The sequence below is a fragment of the Stegastes partitus genome, unplaced genomic scaffold (genome assembly GCF_000690725.1).
Source record: "Stegastes partitus isolate 25-593 unplaced genomic scaffold, Stegastes_partitus-1.0.2 Scaffold102, whole genome shotgun sequence".
NCBI classification, from domain to species: domain Eukaryota; kingdom Metazoa; phylum Chordata; class Actinopteri; family Pomacentridae; genus Stegastes; species Stegastes partitus.
In genome coordinates, this window is record NW_007577833.1 from 299,534 (window position 1) to 312,118 (window position 12,585).

Consider the following 12,585-nt stretch of genomic DNA (forward strand, 5'->3'; position numbering starts at 1 on the left):
GACATAAATACAAACCCCCGAAATGTTGATGTATAAATATATTTTTCATTCTTGTGTCATGCCTTGTACTCAAATAACTGTTAAATTCTTAAATAGTCTATACTGACCCATGATTAAGTCTTTTTAGTTTTAAAGGAGAACAATGCAAATGAACGAACTCAGCAAGCTTTTCATAATTAATTTTTTAAAATTGAAGTTTCTGGCACTGAGTAGCAGACAACAAGGGGATCAGAACGCTTTAAATACTTAAGCAGCTAAAACAGTCAAAATGACTATCAGTCTTGGCAACACAAAACTATTTGATCACAAGTTGTCTGTACACATTTACAAGGTGGCATGTTAGATAAAAAAAAATAAAAGTTTGGACTATATGGAAGCTTAGAGAACCCAGAAACTTAGGATCTCTCATTAAGTGCCACAGCTTTATTTTCCACTGTCCTTCTTTCTTAAGAGTTGTGTTAAGTTCAAGAGAGAGATATTTACAGTATCTCCCTCAGGGCAAAGGGTTCGAAGGAAAGGAAGCAAGAAAAGCACCTATTCATAACTGTTAAAAAACAGAGCCCTTCCTTCAGGCCTGAGCCGCTGATAGACTTACGCCCATTGACTGATAAGGAGGAGGGCATCTTTCAGCATGCATTCTCCTGTAGGGCTTACTTAGAGAAACATACAATTCACCATTCAGGGGAGAATCTGGTGTTACACACATCCATCTGTGTCTCAAGTGGCATACATGAGGTGAGCAGTGGCATAAATAAAAGATAACCTGTCAACCTTGCGAGGAGGACTGACAGACTGTCAGCAACTGGGGGCAAACGCTGTGTCCGTCAGGCAATGAAATGCATAAAGCTTGCAAGGAAAACTGTAAGAAATGTTTTCATCTGTGTACAGTGCTAAAAAAAAAAATGGAAAAGATAAAAGAAAGAAAGAACGAAATAAAGAAAGAAAGAAAGAAAGAAAGCTGGCAGGCAGCCAAGTGTTTTCTGGCACACTTCCAGTTGGAATGATGTAATAGAGGGTTAAGTAGTTCAGCAAGCTTCAGGAGTTGGAGAGCAGCTTTGTATTTTTTGGGGTGACTTTGCAGCAGGTGAAATATAACAATCGCTGGATTCTTCTCCCATTTTCCTTCAAAAGGGGAACCTTGAGACAGCTCTGAGGAGCTGGTGGCCCGTTACACAGCTCTCTTTCTCCCTGTTTTTCTCTCCCTATAAGATAGTATCTTTTGACTATCTTTCAGTTTCCAGACAGTCACAGACAGAATTTCCTGCAGTCGACTGGTGCATTCAAAATCCATTGTCCCTGTCACTCAGCTTCACATAAGGAGTCAAGCTTTTAACTCCAAAATCATGAAAATAGTGGAGAAAATCATAGACTGTTCCGCAAATACAGATTCTGAAATTACTATTAATCAAGTTCAACTTCACTGAATCTAGCTGTCATACCCTATTTTGCCACACAGGGGCATTGTGCTGTGCACATTGGTGAACCCTTTAAAAACAAAGCAAAACAAAAACATTTCAAAAACATTACTCATTTCTGCCAATAAATCAATCAACTCTCCTACTGTGCTTTATTCAATCAATCAATCCATCATCTAATCAATAAATCAATTCACACTTTACAAATTATACACCTTCGTGTGACACATGCAAGCATGTATTATCTATAACCTTTAAATGACAAAATCCATTGCTGGTACACGCAAATCTTGAGAAAATGAGAAGGTGGCTCTTTTAACGTAACAGATTTAATGTGGAAATTACAAGAGGAAACATTTACACCTTGTATTTTTATCCTTGTAATTTTATTTTGGAGTTATGATGCTTAGATAATGTATCCGGCTCTGTCATGAAAGCTGGTCAGCATCATTTTAAACAAGGTATATTTACATCGCACCTGAATTGCATGGTACGAGTCACACTGCTGAAATGGAACTGTTTATACAGCAACCAAGAACGCATTGTCTGATTATAGGGTGTGATCGCACCAGGAAACTCAGAATGAGTCTATTCTTGTAAACCTTTGCAGGTTGCATGATCTGATTGTAAAGACAAACAGTTGTTGTGTTGTGTGAAATTTTCTCTTTCTTTGTTGTCCCTTGCACAAAAACAAAAACGTAGTGTCTTGTGACAATTAACAAAGTCAACAGACTAATAATGAGCAAGTCTGTGAAAAGAATAAGGTAACATTTAGCTGCACACTGGAAAACACCATTTGCCTTCCTTTTCTTTTTTGTAGTATGACTTGACTTTTGGCAGCTGGAATTGAATTAATTAAGCTACTGTGCACAAGAACACTAAAAGCTAATTTAATTTAACCTTCATCAACTGAAGTTAAGTGTCCAACAATTTATTCTTAAAAAACACAGTTCAGTACAATATTTATTTAATAATATTCCTCCCACTCATCTTGTGTTGACATTTTCTGTGGCTTGACTGATGTTCAGCTTTGTTCTGTAAAGCTGTGATTTATTTGCATAGACCATTACTGCCGTTGACAATCGACAAGTGTTTCCAACCTCCCAAACAGCCCTGTTTGACTGCTCCTTCAATGCCAACTCATGTGACTCAAAAACAGTCCTCGTCAGTGTGTTACCAAACAGTCAGTGTTACCAAGGAAACATTTAAAATGACGACATACAAAATTGAATAAGAAATAGGATTTAATGTCAACAGCCAGCGGTGCCAGGTAGCCCAATATTACTTGTTGGTCAAAGTCTCAGCAGTATTTAAAGCCATTGATATTAATGGTGGTAGAGGGAAACATTATCCTTAAGTCCTGTGGTTGAATTGAGCACAGAGACCAGAGGTCTGCCAATACATATGAAGCTAACCCGGCATAATATCCAAATAACATTATGGCACACTCAATCAGCCCCGGGGCTATTATTGGTCACAGGAGAGGACATAGGCACATTTGCGGAGAATGGTTTCATTTATGAAGCAGGTCGTAAAAAGTTGGGTTTGGGGGTGGTGCAGCAGGGTATTAAAAATATCTGAACAGGGGGACATGTCATTGGTGTAATAGCATTAAGTTAGCCCTTTAATCTGCATTGAAGTATGTTTACTTTTCAATTACCTTAAAGTAATGGGCTTCAGTAGATCAGAGTTGGATATTAAAAATACACAGTACTGAGTCTTGGATTATTTCAGAAAAATATACTAACTTCTGACAGCTTAAGTGTGGAAAGAAAGAAAGAAAGAAAGAAAGAAAGAAAGAAAGAAAGAAAGAAAGAAAGAAAGAAAGTTAAACAACAGTCCATCATATGTCTTTTCTGACATTGACCGTTTGCTTGGCTACAGTACGATGATCTACTTCTATTTTTCCTTCTGAAGGAGAGACTTTACAGCTTCCCTCCGATGGGCCCAATTGGTCACTTTTACATGCAAATCTTAGACAGATTTTTGTTCACTCCAACAACAACAGAGACAGTCAAAATGTCCCCTGTGTGCACTTTTTGTTTCACTTGGAAAAGTATTTATGATTTCAAACATGAAGCCATGGCCATTACACTTTAAAATGCAATTTTCAGTATGAGTTATTTTTTAAAAACATAAACCAGTTCCATATTCACTGATTATTAAGTTTGACTTATCAGGTACTTAATACACAACACAGACGCTTTGTAACAAACAATCACTAAAGTATTCACAGGTGGATTTTCGTGGACAAAAGCTGAGACGTCTTTTTGTATTAAACTACACACATTATTTCTAAAAGGCTCAATGACCTCAAAACCCCAAGTTCTATTTCAAATAAGCACAACATGAGCAGCAGCAATAGACCTCTGCTTTCATATTAAAGTCCTTTTTTTCCTCTGCAGAGAAGAGAGGATTTGCAGCGTATTAAGCCATTTTGCTTCGCTGTCATTTAGCAATTACATGTCTGTTGAGGGGAAATAGGACGGAAATCCTCGCGAAAGGAGATGAAAGGCCGGCTCTGCATCAGAGGGACTGAGCTGAAACCCAGGACTGCGTTAGCCGTGGTGGTCTCTTTTCTCCTCACTCATTTTCTCTCATCCCTCCCTCTTACACTCTCACTTTTTCTCAACAATGTTTGCCAGAAGTGGATACCCCCATGAACTCCCCCCCTGCTTCCCCCTCATCTCTCTCCTGCAGCCCTCTCTATGGACTATCAGTAAGTGGCCACCTTTGAGCATGGCACTGCTGAGCTGCTGTGATCTAACAGCTATAAAATGCCAAATTAGACTTATGGACGGCAATTTCCAGAGAGCAGAAGCCTATACACCACAATGGATCATTGTTATGGAAAGGATGATGTCATGACTGCGCTGCGCTCAAGTGCTGCTCTTCTTCATTTGCTCCATTTTTCTAAAGAGAAAAATCTCCTTGTTATATCTGTATGTATCTTTAATGATGTCATGTCTGTTATTCATTAAAACTTTTAAGCTCGTATTTGTGTCTGTGGAAGAGATTGCTTAAATACTGAAAATGGGAAAAAGAAAAAGCTTAGAATACATTTGCTGTTTGGTTTATTTTGCTTGAAAAATAAATATTAAGATGTTGTCTTTTAAGAGTGGATTTTTAAAATGCTTGTTCATTGTTCTTATCATATACATATGTAAGATAATTAACATTTTTAAAAACTAATTTAAGAGCCAAATGTGGTAATACTGTATTTTCAACTAAGTCTGTTTTTTTTAAAAGTATTAACAGATACATCATTTTTTCAATTCATAACTCTGATCCTTTAAAGTCAGATTTTGCGAAAATATTAAAACATCTAAAAAGACACATAATAAAATGATAAAATGAAAAAGTAATTTCAAATTCATGTCACATTTAATGGAGCGTGTAAAACCACATTATTTTGTTAAAAATTGTCAGTCTGTTTTGATGGTGAACTCTCACCCTCAGCCTGAGGTGGACACAATGCAAAAATCCTAGATTTGAGGACACCTTTTCAGGGCAATTAAATAATGACATACTTCCCCACCAGCATCATAACTGCAACAAATCACAGTAGTCTTCTTGTCAGTGCTCATTTTGCAAGCTAAGTAATAATTTGATGCGTTTCCCCGATATGGCCATGTCTTTATAATAAGTCACTCATAGAATCACCGGGCAGGTAGTAATTAAGTAGATCAGCCATAAATCTTTCCAATGAATTTCACGTTAGAAGCATCTTGCAACAGAGGTTAAAAGGTTTCCGTTTACTTTTCATGCTGACTGCTATAAATTATGTTTGAGACCTATATGTTATGTGATGCTTCATGTTTCAAATGTTGCTGGGTAAAATATAAAAAGGTATTTATTACACGCCGCTCTCATCGGAACAAAGAGGCTTTTAGTAATACTGTCACTAAAAAAACTATCCAGTGTGAACTGAATGTTCTTGTAGCAGTGACGGAGGTACTAAAGTTTGCAAGAGCTGAGTTATTTGCTGTGACATTGCTTTCACAAAGTCAAGCGCTCTTATCAATTTTCAATTTATCTGTACTCACAATACAGCTCGTATTAATTTAATTCGGTGCCTTGCTTCTAATGACATTCATACAGACTTGATGTTCTAAATTTGAAAGCACTGATGCATTTATTCTAAATTTTCATGTTGAAAAAAAAAAAAGGATTTTAAAGAACGCTACAGCTACAGTGTCTGTCACAGTCTGTGTAGCTTCATGAAACCTCCCATCCTGTGTATGTGTGTGTGTGTGTAACCAAAGAACACAGCCTTTGGCCACAACAGCATATGCACACAGCCTTGTTCTCTTGCTCCCTTGTCCCGCTGTGCCATCCCCAGCGGTCCCCAGTGTTCGACCCACAAGCCCACCAGCAGGACCAGTCGAGTCGTCCACCCTTTAGCCATCCTGCGCTCCGTCACCCTGGCGTCGCATGACATTCTTTCCCACAGGCAGCCACATAGTTCCAGCGTCTCCTCATGCGAGGGGGCCTGGGACCCTGCAACAGGCGGGGGGCACTTCAAAGGCCGGCCAGCCCACAGCTGCAGCCTGTCGCTCCAGCAGCCAGCTCCAGTTTGTAATCATTATTAAAGGCTTGACCTCGGAGGCATCTTTGCCGCTGTTCACACCCCCTTCCCACCCCTGATAACGCTGCACGGGGCTCCTCTCAAGGCGACTCCAGTTACCCATCAGTTGAGTGTGGCAGAGGTATTGTTTCTTGCTGTTGTGATGGTTGAGTTGAAGCACTCGGTCTTTTTATTCAAGGACCCCTTTTCTTGGGTACCTGTATGGCATCACTGAGGCTGGTGACAGTGCCTTGCTGGAGCCTCAACACGTCTGCTGCTAATAAAACACTGAAATATTGTGAAAATGGAATTTAAAGCAATAGCTTGTTTGACTGACTAATGTGTATATATGTCACTACATTTATGCAAAACATAATCTGAATGAGTGCTTTTTCATTAAAATATTGATTTGTGGATTTAATAGCTGACTCCATATAGAGGGTTTCTTTCCCCATAAAAGCTCAATGAACACATTGTTAAAAGAGAACTAAGTCAAACCTATTTTTACTCTGGATTAAAGCCACACTTTCACGACAAGAATTGTAACACAGTCTTAACTGTACACCTGTGGGGGACACATGGCTGACCCTGTGCACCAACATAGGCTCACCCTGCTGCCCTCCTGCCCCGGCTGCGGAGTGGTTATTAGCTCGTTAGCCCTCGTGTGATGAATGAGGTATTTATGCAGTTCGCAGCCTACTTCAAACGCCAGACCTGCTCTCTAATTCAATGAGGCTAACTGTGCAGGTTGGCGCCTATACCCTCAGCAGAAGTTTAGCATTTGTTTTCTCTTTTTAAAGGCTTGTTGATTAGCGGTTACGTTGGTCACCACCAATAAAAAGCAACAATAAAAACTGTCACAACAACAAGAAGGCAGCGTTACGTGGCCGATATTCTCATTGCTCAAAGTTCGATAGCTGGATATCCTCTGTACATAGACTGTAAACAACATTGCAAAAAAATAGACATATACTGCTGTCCATATCCGCTTTTACACCAGCTATCTGTACTGATAACAATAATCAGAAGTACAATGCTCAATTCTGTCATGCTTTAGTAATTCTAAAAATCTACGGCCAGATGTTAATGTGCCAGCAGCCAGGATGCCCTCCCTTTCCTTTCCTCATTAATTTCTCATACCCTTTATTGATGTAATGCTCTTGAGTCACTCCAAAACAAGAAACAACAGCAGGTGTCCAATAATGGCAGGCCTGCAAAATGAGTGGGAGTGGTCTGTACCAGGTGTTCTGCGTCGGTAACAAACATGGAGCATGATAACCCTTCATTAAACATTCCGTACTCCGCTGAGCATGCAGCTGACCTGAAACTATCTATCTCGACACAATAATCAATCCTCACAATAAGTCAGTGATTTTATTGAGGCTTTACATTGTCCTGCAGATGGTTGGGTGTTTTGAAAACTGACAATTCAAAGTTTACGGTTGCGTTAAACGAGCAGTAAATTTTCCATGACACATTTGTGTCAGAAACCCGCGCTGTAGAAAACAAATAGTTAATTACATAGGTGAGTATGGAGTGAAGTTTGATGAAAGTAAACCTTTGAATCATTCTGCACATTTGGCAAGCATACTCTCTCTTGTGTTGGCCCATAGCACTAAGTTGTGTTCTACAAGACTTTTTTTTAATAGAATACTAAATATTATGTCCTCTATCAACAGCAGATTAATGAAGCAAACTGTATGCTGTGAATTCTTGTCCTAAAACAATATCAAGACGTGTTCTCATTACTGACTTTTGAAAAAATAAAAAATAAAAAAACAGAAAAACTTTGAAATGTAAACATGTCTTTTCCTCAAGCAACTACAAAATAATGTGTTTAAGTACTGTGCATAATGAGGGACAAAAAAGTGAATCCAATGAAACATTTTTCTTGGAATAACTTTTTCACCCTGCGCTACAACCACTTCATTAAGACTGATATAAAATTCTGCTCCATTTCCATGGATACAGTCATAACACTGCAGTGGAACAAATTCCATGATGGCATCAAAACAATTATAATCATTCTGTGGGAAAGAATTATTTTGTTAACAGAAATACAGGTACATACTACAATTAAAAGTGCAAGCAGAGATGACACATTCAGCTGTGTTTACACTAAATACTGTCGTATCAATAATCATATTCATCCCGAGATCCTATCTGCTCAGGCATACCAGTTTTATTTTAATGTTTGTGAATGGTATGAAAATTGTTCTAGATTTCAGTGACTGATGATTTATATCCTATTGCGCAAACAGGGCTCACAAAAGCCTATTGAATCCCTGTAACACAACTCTAACACAATGGAACATTCTGATATATAACGTGCCATGAAAACATTATACAGAAACCCCCTACTATGTGATATGTTAGACATTTAGTGTTTGTTGTTATTTCAACAGTTGGCATGCTAAAAAGCCGCACTGTGTCACTTGTGCATCATATTTCAATTACCAAAACAGATATGAAATGAAGTGATGATGATCCAATGCGCCCTTCGCTATCTGATTTATTTCATATCACCGCAGCAAAGACACTAAACTCTCGATCAGTCTTTACTTGACAGTGCTGTAGCTATACACAGAGTGTGTGGCTAAGTGTTGGCGAGTGGAATCATTCCAAAGCTCAAAGGCTGACAGCTTCAAACAGATGGAGAAGCCTATTGGTCCCATGCAGCCTGCTCTCTTTGTCCACCTTTCCCCTTTTGTTTTGTTGATTTGTTTACTTTTGGTTTCTATACAATCAGGAGCCTCTTGAGCTCGGAGAGGCCTAGACATAATATGGCTGTGCCAGTAGATGAGAGGGATGGCGTGGGACAGGACCCCCCAGGCGTGCTGCAGGGGGCCTGCTCGAGCAGGATGCCAGGAATGGCTCAGGGGTCCCAGCGGCACGAGCCTCCGACACTTAACAAGCGCCTTGCAGTTGTCCACGGCCTTGACCCTGTCTCGTCTTAAGACACATATGGAGCCTAGACAGGAGAGAGCCTCAGGGACATGATCAATTACACCCTGTCATTTTATAAAAATATCTCCAATACAAATATTTTATTGCAGATTTTCCATTACATACTGAGGAGGAAATTTTGGCTCATATTGACGGGTGTATTACACATTTGCCATCAGATGCTTACTTGCCATTCAGGCGTGGAATGAATCAGCAACTGTAATTGTTTTCAGAATTAATCATGATAGACTAAACTAGTTAGAGAGCATGAATCATTCACAAGAAAAGATAAGAAAATCATATCTGGATTAGGGTGACTGCACAGTAACCTCAGGACAAGTGGATACCACTGTTAGCTCATACATTAACACGGTACTCCTGTTTTGATTTTGCCCTCTTTCTCTTGCTGTCCCTTCCCTTGAGAAAGTCTGGGGATTTCTGATAGGCAGGCCAGTAGATGTCTCAGCTCAGGGCTTCTTGTTACAAGACCATAACAGTCTTTGCTTGGTGAATAACAAGGACACATTCCCTGGCTCCTTGCATGTCCTCTGGGAGGCTCAGGATCACGTACAGGAGTCAGTGCACAGGTATGTAGGCTGGAAAAAATAAAGACTTATGCTGTATTGTAGAAGATCATATTCAGCAAAAACTTACAAAATACAAAATTGCACCAAGGGATCCCTTCAGTTGTACTTGAAGCAAATCTAGATGTTCACCAGCATCGAGCACATTGCGTGTTACTGATCAGAGATGACGAACGCTATCGTTTTTATTCTAAAATGTTTTAGAGGCTATAAAACAGCAAGCTGACACAAGCCCAAGCATGACAGTTTTACAGTCTTATATATATTTCCACTTTAATAGTAAAAAGAAGGAAGAGGCATGCCATCCTAATGTTTTTATGACCTTAAGTTTATGAGTTGTCAAAATCATCATCAGGTGTTATTTTCTAAGCTGAGAGTTATGCAGTAGATGACATTAGGAAAACTGAATGTACTAATGACAATCAAAAGTTCACAATTGCTCAACAGAAATGTAATCGAAGTGATAATCCACACATTTCAAACTAGCAGCTGTCTGAATGGGATCAGTTGAGTTTAAAGGTTTACATATGTTACACATGTTAAAATAGACAACAGCAAAAATGACACATCCATTAAAATAAAACACACTGTGTGTGTGTGTTGTTGACATGGATGTCTTTATATCTAAATGCCAGCTTCACTGCTGTTTCTAAAAGCTGAACCATTAAGAATCTACACCCCACATACCAGGCAGTTAATATGGTGGAAATTTGCCAAGAGTGAATTCCATGCAAACTGAGCTGCTCCATCCTCTATTGGCCTGGGAATACGCAAAATGCCCCACATGCATTAGGTGACATTGAATTGTGCTTTGGAAAACGTGGCTTTTAATGTTTCCCTAATTGGGGGGCATTAATCAATTGTGCTCCATCAGCAGAGGCTAAGAGGGCCTGTAAGCATCTGCCCACCATCCAGCTCTCTGACCCAAGACCAGCTGGCTCTCAACCCACGCTCTGCTGCAAGAAATCACTTTTGACTCCATCCATCAAAGCTACATTAATATTCTGTCTTAAGCAGCCCACTACTTGGACTGCATTCATGGTCTTAATTACCTCAGGCCTTGCCAGAAGAAGGTGACCGCAGAGAGAAAAGCAACTGTATCAGCTCTCCTTCCTTGTCAGTTACCATACATTTATACTCCATCAGGGACCAGTGACTCTTTCAGGCTTGTCCGCTTTGGCTTGTACATACTGCGTACAAAGGACGAGCGGGTGGGTTGGGTATCAGAAATCGGGGACAATGGCAACAACTGCACATCTAATTTAGCTCCTTGTTTATCACAAGTTTGTAATCAGATCCGCTGCACAATGCAGGGGAGCACAATGGAATGGTGATCAGGGAGCTATTGTTTTTCAAGCTAATTAGCCCCTGGCCATACCTCTGAATCCTCTGTGGTGTACAATCCCGGAGTTAAATGTGGCTAAAAGTGGCATACATCCCTGGTACCATTAAAAAGAGCCTTACAAGTCCATGGTATTTGGAGATGTATTATATGATGGCCTAGTTATCTGCTCATTACATTGCTCTGTTAAACACAGCCCAGTGCTCTGGGAGCCCAGTAACCACACAACAGTTGTTGTTTTTTTTCCCTTCTTTCTCTAATGTGGTCCATTTATCTGTTATGCTGCCACATATCACATTGTCTTGCCCGCAACTGTCACTCCAACTAAGTTCAAGGGACAATATGGCGAACTGGGTGGTGTGAACTGTGACAACATTTAACATTTCCAATAATATATGTAGATCAACAATTATATTATCTGTTACAAATATTGACATAACCCTTAAAAATAAGAGTAATTCTGCAACAGTTTGTGTTGTAATCGCAGTTGTCTTTAAGACCATTTACTCAGCTGCTCATTTGTTTGCCAGTTCAGTGCATCTCATCGATTAGTCTCAACTGTTGACTCAAACATTCAGCACCCAGGGTGGGAACTGTTATGGCCAGAGAAAGCAAGAGTTCCAAACCAGCCTTGTGGTGTCAGCCTTTGACCTTAAGGCATTAACCTCTGACCTGCAACAGGTGGAGACAGTGTCTTTCCAGCCAGTCAGACCAAGTGCCAGGGGCTTTCTAGCATCTCCTCTCAGCTCTTTGGACAAATATTATCATTTTGCTGAGGACTACTTGGGCAAACATAGTGTAGGCTACATGTGAGGTCTAAGAGCACATGTTAATGTGAGTGTAAATGCTGTGTCTGGTACTAGCAGGGGTCTCAGTAAGGTGACTGAATGTGAAAAACAAACCAAACACCTGTTTCGCACTAACAACGCTCCACAATACTGGGAATGTGATGAAAAGTGAGGGGCGCAGAGGTAAATGAAAATGTACTATGACCTCTCAGAAACATCACCTAAGAATAGCGTGCGTCGAAAGCATATAAATATGGAGAGATTAATATTATTTCAGTCTGTGGAAAGACACTGAGGGCATGGTATTATGGAGATAATTATGCAAATGACTAAAATTAATATTTGAATCATTTAATTACAAAATGACGTTCTACAGCCTTTCTACCTTTGCAAAAAGTTTACATTTAACACTAAAACAAGTTGTTTTCATTACATGCTAATGTCGAAACCTTTGATCTGTTTTTATAAGAGCATGCAGAATAAACTGCAACACAGTTCTACATGTAACATCCAGCATTTCTTTATCATGTTTAACAGTTATTCCTTTCAAAATCTTTTTGGCTTTTCATCTATCAGACACCCTGCTGTTTTAGAGCTTATGGTTATTAGTAATGGGGCAAGGAGGCACAAAGTGGTCTGTTGGCTGCGTACCAAAAGGACAGTCTTTGATCTGCAACTGTGCGCTTCTTGGGGCCAGGCGGCTTCATCAGCCTATTGAGAGGAAGAGGCAAGCGAAGCTTCCCCAATAGGTGTTGGCAGTCTCTCTTGGGACTGTCCTCATCATGGGGAGAATGCACGCAAGTGGCCCTCAGAGACTCTCCCCAATGTGGCTCTCAGTGGCAAACGAGTTTTAATGGAGGGGTCAGGGAGAGTTCCTGACCAATGGGGCCAGGGGCCAGGTGGCACATCACAGCAGCCCTATGTGCAGCTATCCCCAGAATGC